The sequence below is a fragment of the Pteropus vampyrus genome, unplaced genomic scaffold (genome assembly GCF_000151845.1).
Source record: "Pteropus vampyrus isolate Shadow unplaced genomic scaffold, Pvam_2.0 Scaffold109, whole genome shotgun sequence".
NCBI classification, from domain to species: domain Eukaryota; kingdom Metazoa; phylum Chordata; class Mammalia; order Chiroptera; family Pteropodidae; genus Pteropus; species Pteropus vampyrus.
In genome coordinates this window covers 5,620,187-5,632,778 of record NW_011888890.1, presented here as the reverse complement: position 1 = coordinate 5,632,778, position 12,592 = coordinate 5,620,187, and the positions used below count along the sequence as shown (strand labels likewise).

General features: G+C 36.2%; 1 long non-coding RNA gene across 1 annotated transcript; it reads left to right on the top strand.

The window, feature by feature from the left end:
* Positions 1–545: 545 nt before the first annotated feature.
* LOC111743201 lies at positions 546–7,934 on the top strand. Its single transcript, XR_002781596.1, has 3 exons — positions 546–613; positions 7,051–7,092; positions 7,726–7,934. It is a non-coding gene; the product is annotated as an uncharacterized LOC111743201 (long non-coding RNA).
* Positions 7,935–12,592: the final 4,658 nt, after the last annotated feature.

Sequence of the window (12,592 nt, the reverse complement as noted above, 5' to 3'; positions counted from 1 at the left end):
TATAAGTCACTTGTTTTGTTAGATTTATTTCTAGGTATTATGTTCTTTTGCATGCAATTGCAAATGGAATTGTTTCCTTAATTTTCTTTTCAGTTTGTTCATTGCTGGTATACAAAAATACAACTTATTTTTGTGGGTTCATCTTGTATAATGCAACTTTGCCGAAGTGCTAAGTGCCAGGAAGAGTCACTTGTTTTTTCATTTAATTCTCCCTTGATCTAACTCTGCCCACTTTCCAGCATCATCTCCCATGACTTCTTTCCCTGCAGTCGACAGCCCAGCCATTCGAGCCACATATTGTTCTCCAAATCCCCCATAATGCTTGTCAAGGTTATCTTTATGCTGGTATTTCCTGAATCCGAAATGCCCTACTCCCTTGCTTCTTCAAGTGTCTTACCAATGACATCAATATTACTTAGAGCTTGTTAGAAAATGCAGAATCACATGCCCTGCCCCAGGTACTAAGTCAGGTAGTGCAATTCCAGTGATTTCGATGTGGATTAAATTTGAGAAGCATGACTCTATTCTCTCCTTTTCTACCAGATAACCCCTCCAATCCTTCAAAGCCCAGCTGTGCTGTCAGCTCCTCTGGGAAGACTTTCTCACCACTCTGGTAAAGTCAATCACTTTCTTTGTGTGCCGTTTCCTTTACACACGTCTTCTGTATCTGTTCATAGTAGACTGTGAGTTCCAGGAGTTGATAAATTGAATTGACTTCGTTTCTCTGTCTTTTGCAGACAATTGACCTCCAATAGATAGTTGTTGAATTAGGCGAATAGCTATCCACATGAGGGAGACTTTATTGTCACACTATTGCAAATACAGAACTGGAGCTAAAGGAGATTAATGCTGTGTTGTAAGTGACAAAGTTTGGATTTGAGCCCAGGCCTCCTCATTTCAATACCCACGTCCCCACCTCTACGCCATACAGCCATTTTAAGAATTTTGGACAAAGCAGAGAACTATCTTAGGATATTAGGAATTATTTTCTGCATGTAGGCAATTGCTCATTCTAAAGTCTGCTAGCAACTAAGAGTAAGGAAAACGAGACCATTCAGAGAGATTGGTGCTAGAATATGATGGCATGCTTTTGGAAAGCAAAGAAATGTTTTGTGATTTTTAAGGTCCATTTGCAAAGATCAGTCCTCCATGTGTATGTCTACATGTGTACAGTGTCTGCCCTAAAAAAGTACACTCAAAATATATTGTCTAAATGAATAAGTGAATGTCTTTCTTTGTACTTGAGTGTCCAAGTTCAGATGTGTATATGCATTGCGCATATCTTTGAATATTTATGTGTATCTATGACTATGTATTCCAGGCCCTTACTGCTCAAGGTGTGGTCTGAAGATCAGTAGTGTTGTCATAACCTGAGAATTACTGGAAATGCAGAAACTCAGGTGCCACCTCAAACTCACTGAACCAGAATCTACATTTTTAATCAGGTCCCCAGATGATTCATGTGAAAGTTTGAGATGCACTATTCTAAATCATCCCAGGTATGCCAGGACAGGCTGTCATGTCAGGTCTAAGTTCAAGATGCTGAAGATTTGCCAGAAATAGATGCTTCAGTCACAGTACACTGGTATCATTATCTCACACCTCTGCTCTTCACACACCTGTAGACAAAGATCTAATTTACCACTTAAAAAAGAGAGTACATACATGCCACCACAAGCACACAGAGCAAATTTGAACCTTGTTGATACGTTATGATCCAGTTTAGCTTTAAGGTCTTCCTCTGTCAGGACATAGTCATTTTTCCTCAATGTGCAAAGAAACTTACCTCTTTCATTCAACAGAGATACTTACCTGCCCCTTTCTCCTCTCGCTACTCTTTTCTGGCTTTCCTTTACTCTCCCCTTCTCCAGAAACTCATGTACCAAGAAGATAACTTTTCTCTTCACTCACCTCCCAATTCTGACAATTCATAGAATTATTCGTTTTTTTTTTTTCACTGCCTCCACACTTAGAATTAGATGTGGATATGTCTGTTTTGTTTAGAGGGAGTTGGGGAACGATTGATATTTCAAAGAAAAAAAATATGCCCTTCCCTTTTCTTGAATTTGTCTTGGAAATTATAATTTTGGTTGGTTACCTGACACATCCTCTATCCTCACCTATTGTCACCCACTTGTCCCCTACCCTAAGCCCTTTTTCAGACTATAGAAATTATACTGGGGTCACATTTTCTTTCTCTGCCAGAGTGACACATTCTTCAACTTAAAAAATGACATTTGGAGCAAGTTAAAGATAACAACTAGGAGTTATTTCTGAACAACAGTGCATTGAAACTTATCAGTTCCTTGAGCACTGTGTCCGGAGCCATCAGCTCTAGATTGCTTCTTCCTTCTCTGACCTCCATCTTCTTTTTGTTCTATGTGAAATCTCTCCCTCTTTTCTTTAAATAAGTGTTCTCCTCAGCTAAATCTCCTCATGGGGTTTAGGCATTTACAAAAGATAAAAGATACAACTGTCTTAAAATAGCTGCAGCTTTCTGCCCTGCAAAAATACCCCAAACGAACAAACAAACAAAGAAAAATATATGAGGTCCTGCTACTTACCTGAAATGCAGGAGAAAGGGAAAGAGTCAGTAAACAAAGGCCAATTTAGTATCACAGAATATAGTATCCACACTACGCTCTATATAAGGAGCTTGCTGCAGAGAGGAGGTTGTCCTTCTCTTTAGTTCACAATCCAAGACCATCATCAACTAAAGCATGGTCCCACTCTGGTTTTATTAATTTTTCTCCTTTATCCTTATCCCTCCCCCTTCTCTTCAAGGCACCTACTCAAATATATTTAAGTATGCTTTTAGTGGTGTGTACTCTGATGAAATTTTTGTAAGTCTTTAAAACACTTTGTATTTTGATATAATTTCACACATATCTGAAGTCACGAGAATACCAAAAGCTGACATATACCCTTTCTCCAGATTCATTTTTATGTTTTTACATGTTTACATTTTGCCCCATTTACTTTATCACTTTCTCTTTCTCTCCCCACCCATTCTCTCTCAACACACACATACACACAGAGAGAAAAATATGTAATATATTTTTCCTGAAATATTTTAATGTAGATTAGAGATTTATCCCTAAATATTTCAGCATATATTTTCTAAGAACACAGACATTTTCTTATATAACCATAGCACTGTTATCAAAATCAGGAATTTAATAGTGATTTAATACTGTTACCAAATTCACAGTCCACGTTCTAATTTCATTCAATTTTCCATTATTTCCCTTTATTGCAACTTTTTTTTTTCTGGTGTAGGATATAATCCAGGATCACTCTTTACACTTATTTTGCATTTTTTTAGACTTCTTTAATCTAAAATAGTTTCTTAGTCTTTCTTTTGCCTTTATGACATTGAAGTTTCTGACAAGTATAGGCCAATTACAGAATGTTCCTCAATTTAGTTTGTCTATTATTTTCTCAGACATTAATTTAGGTTATGCACTTTGAATAGGAATAGAATTGAGTTAACAGTGTGTCTTTCTCAATGTATCTTATTGGAAAACACATAATATGGGTTGGCCCCCATATCACTGATATTCTCTTTCATCATTTGGTTAAGATGGTGTATATCTGGCTTCTCTACTTTGTGATTAACAAGTAATTTATAGGAGAATATTTTGGATTATGTAAATATCCTTTTCTTTATCCAACTTTCATCTATTAAATTAAGTATCCATTAATGATTTTCTAACATCATCTATGAAGTGCTTATAATTTAATTGAATTTAAACTTTAAATCTTTCCTTTTCCATTCAACACTAAGATTTCTTATTACTGTATTTACATCTATGCGTTGCTTTTATCCAGGACATAATATACTATAAAATGCATTTGATACACATTTTACTCATCTAATCCTTTAGCGAGGACTCACCAAATTTGGAGTTTCCTCCAACTCCCACCAATAACATGCTGCAAAGAATATTCCTACATTCTCCTTTATGGGTCTGGTTAAGGACTTCTCTAGGAGTTATACCCAAGAGCAGGATTGCTGGCTACAAAGTACACATATATTAATTTCACCAACAACTACTTTTCTGAGTAACTATGCTAGTTCACTGTGATATTGTGATTTATAAAAGATATATATTTGGTCTTTCACTGTTCCTGGCACATAGCTCCTAAAACCCTTGGAATTTCCTAAATGAAGAGAAGATAAAGGTGGCATTTTTTGTGTTAATAAGGCAACGTAAGAAACTCGGGTAAAGATGGGTGCTGGTTGCTAGGAGAACCAATCTAATAATTAGACGGTTGAAATTTTCAGTCCCACCCCCTAACCTCTGGGGAGGAGAGAAGGGCTGAAGGTTGAATCTGTCACCAACAGAAAATGATTTAATCAACCATGCCCATGTAATGAAGCCTGCACAAAAACCCAAGAGGATTGAATTTGGAGAATGTCCAAGTTGGTGACTACATGGAGGTGCTAGGAGGGTGGAGCACCTAGAGAGGGCATGGAAGCTCTGCATCCTTTCCCAATACCCTACTCTATGCATCTCTTCCATATGGCTGTTTCTAAGTTTTATCCTTTTATAATAAACCAACGATCTAGTAAATAAAATGATTCTCTGAGTTCTATAAGCCACTCTAGCAAATTAATTCAATCCGAGGAAGATATAGTGGGAACCCTTTGATTTATAGCTAATTGGTCAGAAGCACAAGTGATAACCTGGGCTTACGATTATTATCTAAAATGGGGGATGGGGAGTCTTATAGATGACTTATTAACCTGAGGGATCTGACTCTACCTCCAGGTAGTTAGTGGCAGAACTGAGTTAAATCGTAGGATGCCCAGATGGTGCTGTAGCATTGCTTTTTAGAGATGTGGGGAACACCCTTCCCCCCAAGAATCGAAATTGAGTGCAGAACCAAAATATTCACCCTCTTGTAAGTAGTGCATGAGTATTCCTTTCCCCAAATCCTCACCAGTACATGGTATTATGCAGTTCTCTATTTTTTTCCCAAACTGATGAGGAAAATGCATTTCTAAGATTACTGGTGGGCTGGAACATCTTTTCATCTACTAGTCATTTATGTTTTCCATTTTTGATTTGCTTTTCCATTTTCCTATGGAGTGTCTTGTATTTTTATTTTTATTTGTAGGCATTCTTTCTACAGTTTAGATGCCTCATTTGTTTTGCATTGAAAATAACCTCTGTTGTTCGCCATTGGTTAACTCAGAGTGCTTTGTTCCTTACGAAACAAAAGGGAACCACATATTTATAACATTATGGGCAAGTCTAAAATCACAGTGATGTCGATCACTTTTGCAGTTATGAAAAACTTATCATTGTGTTTAAGTAAGTTATTAGGTATTTTATTCCAATGATTATTTATTTTATTCTATTTCATTTCTCAGATATTAAAAACTCCTTTAAATTCATGCATTTAGGCCCTGCCTGATCTAGTAACAAAGGCCTGGACTAAGGATTTGTCCCCAGAGAACATCTTATTGAGATCATGCACTGTTGATACACTGTGGACAAAGTCATTTCATATTTTTGGTCCTTGGTTTGCTCTTTTAATTAAATGAGCTATTTGACCTGTTATTTTGCAAATAATTATTGGAAGGACAAAATGGAAATAAATTATGTAAATTTGTTTTATAAACCATAAAGCACTCTATTTGTATAAGGAGTCATAACTCCTATTAATCATAATAAATATAAGAAGAAGGGTTGCTAAAGAAGGCTGGTGTTAAAAACAGTATTACAGGCTTACCTTTCTATACAGCTTTTTCTTTCAGTTTGAAGGCAACCAAATCACCCTTATGTCTGTAATCATATAGGTCATATAAATGTAGACATAAATGACTACAAGCTTTCTCAGAATATTATGACACGACTCCATACATCTTTCTTTAGATTAAAGAATAAATTACTTCTTTTCCTGTGCAAAATTTTAAAAAAATCTTCATCAAACTTTTAAAGAAAAATCCCTGCCTAATCCATAATTTTTATATCTTCTGTGATTTGTTTAATTACTTATACCAAGTACCATATCAAAGATCTAGAAGCACAGAGCTCAGACTCTGCTCAGTTTGAATCTTGTTTGGCAATTATTTGCCGTGTAATTTTGGAGAAGTTACTTTGCCTCTCTGTTTCCAGCATCCTCATCTACAATAGGGTGCAATAATGATACCTCAGAGCACTATATTGGTTAACACAGCTAAGTGTTTAATGAAAATGTGTTGTTATTGTTGTCATTGTTGTTGTTGTTATTATTATTATTATTATTTAGATTTGATGAAATTAAGGCTACTTCTCTTGAGATTTCATGTTCTAATCTAGAGGTTATACTTCTTTTAAAAGTTAGGGAGAGATAAGTATACAAATGACAGAAAAACGGAAGTGTTTTCTAAGCAAACGCTTGGTACAAAGCTTTGTCTTCACCATCTCAGTGTTGGGTTCTGCTTTTAAAGACTATTGAGCCCAAGAAAATGGAAAAGTGCTGCTTGTTCTCTTCCATTATGTTTTCTCACTGTTGTAAAGAGGAAGCTGTACCAAAACACAGCTCAGAATCTGGAGAGACACTGGAACTGAGCAGCAGGTCAAATTCTGAGTTTGAAACTGTAAGACCTTGAGGTAGGCTGGGGTTCAGGACAGGAATCCACAAAGAATGGGTTCTGTTGGGAAGAAGCCATAAGCCAAAGGGGAGGGCAGGGCCAAGAAGTCTGGTGACCAATGGAAAGAGGACTATGTACTGGTAACTGAAGTCAGAAGAAATGTTGCCACGTAAAATCATAAAATGCAGATCTCCCCAGAAATGATAAGGGAGTTAGAAGATTCTGGCCAACAATCAAAACAAAACAAATGTTATTCTTCATAAGGTTGGGACAGAGCAGAGGGTTAAGAAACCAGTAATCAAGATTAGCCAAGGTCAAGAAACCAGTCAACTAGATTAGCCAAGGTCAGGTGTGCAGTAAATTCTCAACAACTTGTGTGGGGCAATGTGTAGAATCCAGGTCTAGAACATCAACGGGAAAAACTTAATGACAATCACCAATCTGTCTTATGCTTCTGATCTTAGGTTAAGTACTGAACGCAAGATTTGAACAACAGGTGAGAGCAGGTAAAGATTTGTGAGACATTTCACCTCTCTTGAGCCCTGTGTGAGTAAGAGTGCAAGTGAACCTAACTAACGATAATCAATGATAAGAGCCAGATTGAACTGTATTAGATGTCACTTGGCTTCTTTTGAGAATCTATATATCCGAAAATAAAATAAAACAAATATTTGTTGTAACAATATATACACTGTGAAAAAAGATTATAACATAAATTGACTATATACCTAAATTAAACAAATACGAATAATTGTATTTCATTGTGTTTAAAGGAAATGCACAAAAATGTAAATATTTTTGGGCTTCCAAGTCTTTTCTCAATAGTTCATCTACTAGAATGTCTTGCGTCATGCCCAGTTCCCTCTCTCTTTTGATCCATTGTCTTCTCCTGATCTCTCCGTTTCTGTTGCTCTCTTTTACCATACTGGATAATATTGTCCTTTGAAGTTTTACTGTCCTTGTTGCTATTCATGTTGCCAGAGCCTACGTTACCCATTGCAATTAGCCACCTGTCCAGCCTTTGTCATGACTGCAATTGGGCTTTGCTGATCTTTATTGCGCTTTGTTATATGTTCATTACATTTATCTTTTTTTTTTTTTTCATTTTCACAAGCATTTATTATTGTTGTGTTTTTCAGTTTGGAGCACAAGAGTCTGAGCATATTTATTCAAAATTGTGTCTAAATCAATAAACAAAGAGCAGAATGTCAGAAGCAATGAATGTATCTTCAAGAAGTACAGCATTAAAGCCCGGATAAGCCATCAAAAACCAGAGCTCCAACCCAAGTGAGCCAAGTGAAGAGTTGGAACCAATCTTAGAGATAGAGCAATCACAGGAACTGATGTGTGACTTGGTAATAAAAAATAACAACAAAATAAAATGGATTATGTCTTTCAATTGTCTATTATGGGCCAGATACTTTCCATCCATTTACTAAATCCTGTGAGGCAGATATTTTTAACTTCTTTTTATAGAAAAGGAAATGGAGATCCAAAGAGGTATAATACTTAACTAAAATGTGATGGAGCCGTGAGTCAGATTGTGGCTCATCGGATTCCAAAGCTCATAGTTTTCCTCTAATTCCATATTTCTCTGGATGGACAAGAGGTACAGAGAAGGAGACAACGTAGAAGAATTAATGTAGCAGAGTTCAGGCACACTGGGGAGAGTTTTTGAGATTACCATAGTTCCTTCATAGAAATTATAAGTATATTTTAAGAGGGAAAATCAGGATATATAGTCAAGATGTCCTGGGAGTGTTAAGATGAAAGAAGTATTCACATGCAAGCAGGCTAGAAGCCAAGAAGAAAGGGAGCCGAGAAGAACTAAGCTAGGCTCTTGAGACTAGAGGCTAGATAGATATCAAAGACCTTTAAATCAGACCGTTTGTGTCATTTCGGCCTAAATCAATCATCCCTTAGGGATGATTATGTGACCTAGTTTTGGCTAATGAAAACTTAAGGGCAATCTGCTGGAGTGGGGCTTGTGGGAAAGACTTTTCTACCTAATAAAAAGAAAAAAAAATTGAGAAGACTTCCCACCCCTCTCCTGCTTGGGACATTGTCATGTAAGTATGTGGCAGCCATTTTGTGACCATAAGGGAGACATGGGGAAGTAAAAGTATTCTATGAAATATCAATATCTGACCTTTTATATCCTTTGAATATTGTCAATAGTTTGGAAAGTACTTTTATATGCTTAATCTCATTTATTGCTTAAATAATTCTGTGAGCTGGCTATTATATGTGAACTAGAAGGACCTAAAATCTGTAGATTCAACCAAAGTGACAGCAGATGATGGAAAATAAAGTTACCTAGTGTTTCCAGGTAGTTTTCTAACTAACTCTGTACAATATTCTGAAATAGTTTCCAATGTTGCCTAAAATGAGCTCCCGAAAGAAGCTTTGGACTTTAGCCCCTCAGGATGTTTCAAGGAAAATTAATTAGTGGTTTAAAACACAGGTTTGTGTTTTGCTCAGAAAAGAATATTGGAATGGTTAAAGGCAAATATGGTCAGGCAAAACTATAAAGAGTACACAAGCACTTGTTGACACAATTTAGGGGCCAATTACTGAGGAAATGCCAAAGGCTTCATGCCACTTGAGAAACTAGTTAGAGCACAGACCTTGAGAGTCATTTATCATAGAAATTTTATTATCATTCATTTGGAGAAATTTAACATAGGGTTTCAAGGCAAATTCATCACGGCTTTAACTCATGGGTACCCATATATCTACCTTCTAAGTACAAAAACTTTTATTATGTTAAGTCTTGAAGTAAAAAAGTTGACAAAAGTACTAACCATTGTATATAACAATGTTATAAAGTGACGTTGACCTAAAAACAGAAGCTCTTGTAAATAAAGGAAAATACAGAGGAAATATATCTACTCAGTGTTTGTCATGTACCAGACACTATATATTATGTGATCTAATTTGACTTTCCCAACATCCTTATGAGATAAGATTATTAGTAACCTATAAAAGTGAGTATATCATAAATTTAATGAAACCAGTTTTCAGTATACAATAGACCAGAATATTATTCTGAATCATTAGACTCTCTCTTTGTGGAAACAAAACATGCAAACCATTCAGTTAATTCAATTTTTAAAATTGAGTCAAATGACCTTGTTTTATTCTTTGCCAGAAAAAAAAAAACCCCTACTTGCTGAATAACTAAATTTAAAAAAAAAAAAAACCTTTTAGTTAATTATTTTGAGATTGTACATTTGAAAGGATCTCAAACAAGCTGGTTAAATGTATTTGGTTTGGAGGCATCTGATATAATTATCCTTCTACTTCCTACTTGATAAGAGCAGTTTATATGAGCTACCTTATTAAATTATCCCAAAATCCTATGAGGTATTAGCATAATGCCAAAATTTCAGAGCAAGAAAATTGCAAAGGTGAGACCCAAGTCTAAGTGTGTCTTGCTCCAATGCCCATGTCCACTACTTATTGCTATGATCACCACACTGTTTTATTTTAATAGATAATATGAGAAAATTCCTTTGAACTTTAAACTACAAAACAAACTGCTTCACTGAATGTAGGATCTGTTAGACAATTTTTTTAAATGAGAATTTTATGTATTTCCTATTTTTCTCCTTTATGGAGTTGCAGAGGAGCAAAGGAAAGAGCTGAGCTGTTATTTCCAAGTGATACTGCATGAATCATGCAATGGCTGTGTCAATCATGTGAATACACTAGTAGTATAATTTTGATTTTTAAAGTCCATCTCTACAGTCTTATTTCTATACTATGTAGTGACTCAACTGATTGTCAATAGAAAAGCTCAATGCCTACCACTCTCTTCCCAGCCCCAAACCAAGCTTAACATCATTTTTTGAATAGGCAGGTATGGGCAGGCACAGTCTTAGTCAAGATGGACATTAATTTTAATAAAAAGAAAGTGATTTTATGGGCATTTGATTAAGACAAGTCTTAGACATGCCCTGCCTCTTGATGACTAAAACTTTGGCTAGTTACTTAATGTCTCTGAGCCTCAGTTCTATTGCCTAGAATTGTTTCTCAAACAGTATTTCTTAAATTTCCAATCCATTTGAAGAAAAATATTTTTGTAAGATACATTAAAATGAATTACCAGAAAAACAAAATAGAAAACATAAATTTATAAACTACACACTCCTTTTTTAAAGTATTAGATTCAACAGGCAAAAAAATATTACTCTATTAAAAGTTTCTAAATACCTACTCATAATTTCTCATCTTACTGTGGACTGGAGAGGAAGAGTACAGCCTGCCACCAGTCCAAGAACAGCATTTGAATAACACCCATCTTTAAAACTAAGGATAAAAATATCTTAAATCATTGAAGTGTTGTTAGAATTCAATGCACTATGTATGTGAAATGCTTTGAAAAGTGCCGAGCACATACAAAACATAAAGAAATTCTACTTTCTTCAATAAAACTAAACCTAAACCTCTAAGGAAATAGCACCAGGTAGAGAATCTCCTGGGAAAAGTGAGCAAGGTAAAGCTCCTGACTAAGGGCACTTGACCTTGTTCTCCAACTTTACCTTCCCATTGAGATTCTCTTCTGCTCTTTCTCCCTTGCTCTCATTCCCACTCGAGTTCTCTCTGTCAATTCCCTTCCTGATGCTGCCACGATATTGGCTTCATGGTGGGATAAAACTCCTCCCCATGCAGAGTCAGAAACAAAGCACCAGGTATATCTACAATCCAGTTTATAAGGTATAAAGTTCCGGCCCCAACCTAATTTGTCCACTTTTTGGTTCCATAAGCTCTTTGGCATAGAAATTCTTGAGTCAGATTGCTGACCACTCAACTCTATTCTTTAATTGTTATTTGTCTTTGCAATTCACTTAATAGCTCGGTGCTTCAATTCCCTCATGCATAAAATGGGGGGAAAATAATAATTTATTGGACTGTTATGAAGATTAAATGATCTAATATATATCAGGAGCTGAGTATAGCATCTGGGCCATAATAAGAGACCTTCTCAGTAAGTGTCAGCTGCCATCATCATCATCATCATCATCATCATCATCGTCATCATTTAAAATGCCTGGGCCTTCACTCCTCAGCTCCTGGTCAAGCTGTACACAGCAGAAGTCATTCTGAATGGGCCCTAGAGAAATACCCTCCTAGACAAAAGCTCCTGCCTAGGAGAGATGTTATCACATCACCTACATGACTGATCCTTACTCTTAGATTTACTTTCTACTTAGAGAGATACTCCTTTTCCCTGAATTGGTACAGGAATAATCTCATCTTTTAAGTGAGAATCTTTCACCTATTTATCTGGATGTGGCTTACCTGTATAGGGCTACAGACTATCCTAACACAAACTATTGTCACTTTCATGTAACATGCAACACAATTTATAATATGCTTCGATATCTAGAAACCATTTCCCCACTGTAGGTTTTGTATCAATTATCTAATGCCACAATACCATTGTATAACAAACCACCACAAATCACACAACGATGAACATTTATTACCCATGCATCTGGGATGTGTCCTCAGAAGCTTCGCTAATCTTGACTTAGATAAGCAATTCTTCTGGTCTTGGTTGGACTTGCTTATATGTGTGAGGACTGACTGATATGTGTGGCAATAGGTTGTTGACTGACCTAGGATGGTCTCAGCTGAGATGGCGGGTGATTTAGCTCTGTTATGTGTGTCTTTTATCCTCCAGCAAGCTAACACAGACATGTTCTCATGGCTATGGCAGAGTACAAGACCAAGTGGAAACCCAGGCATTTTTCAGGTCTCTGCTGGCATCACATTTGTTAACATCCCATTGGCCAGAGCAGGTCATGAGGCTGAGCTCCAGGTAGGAGTGGGATAGTGTTACAAAGTGACATGGACACCAGCATGGATAGTGTGCTCATTAAATGTTAGTTATGCCTTCTATTTCCTTATATTACTGTTCAATCAGATCAGGAAAACCACTTACTGATTCATATTACCAAGTCAAGCCAAGATTTCATTAAATATACACTCTAGGATTTG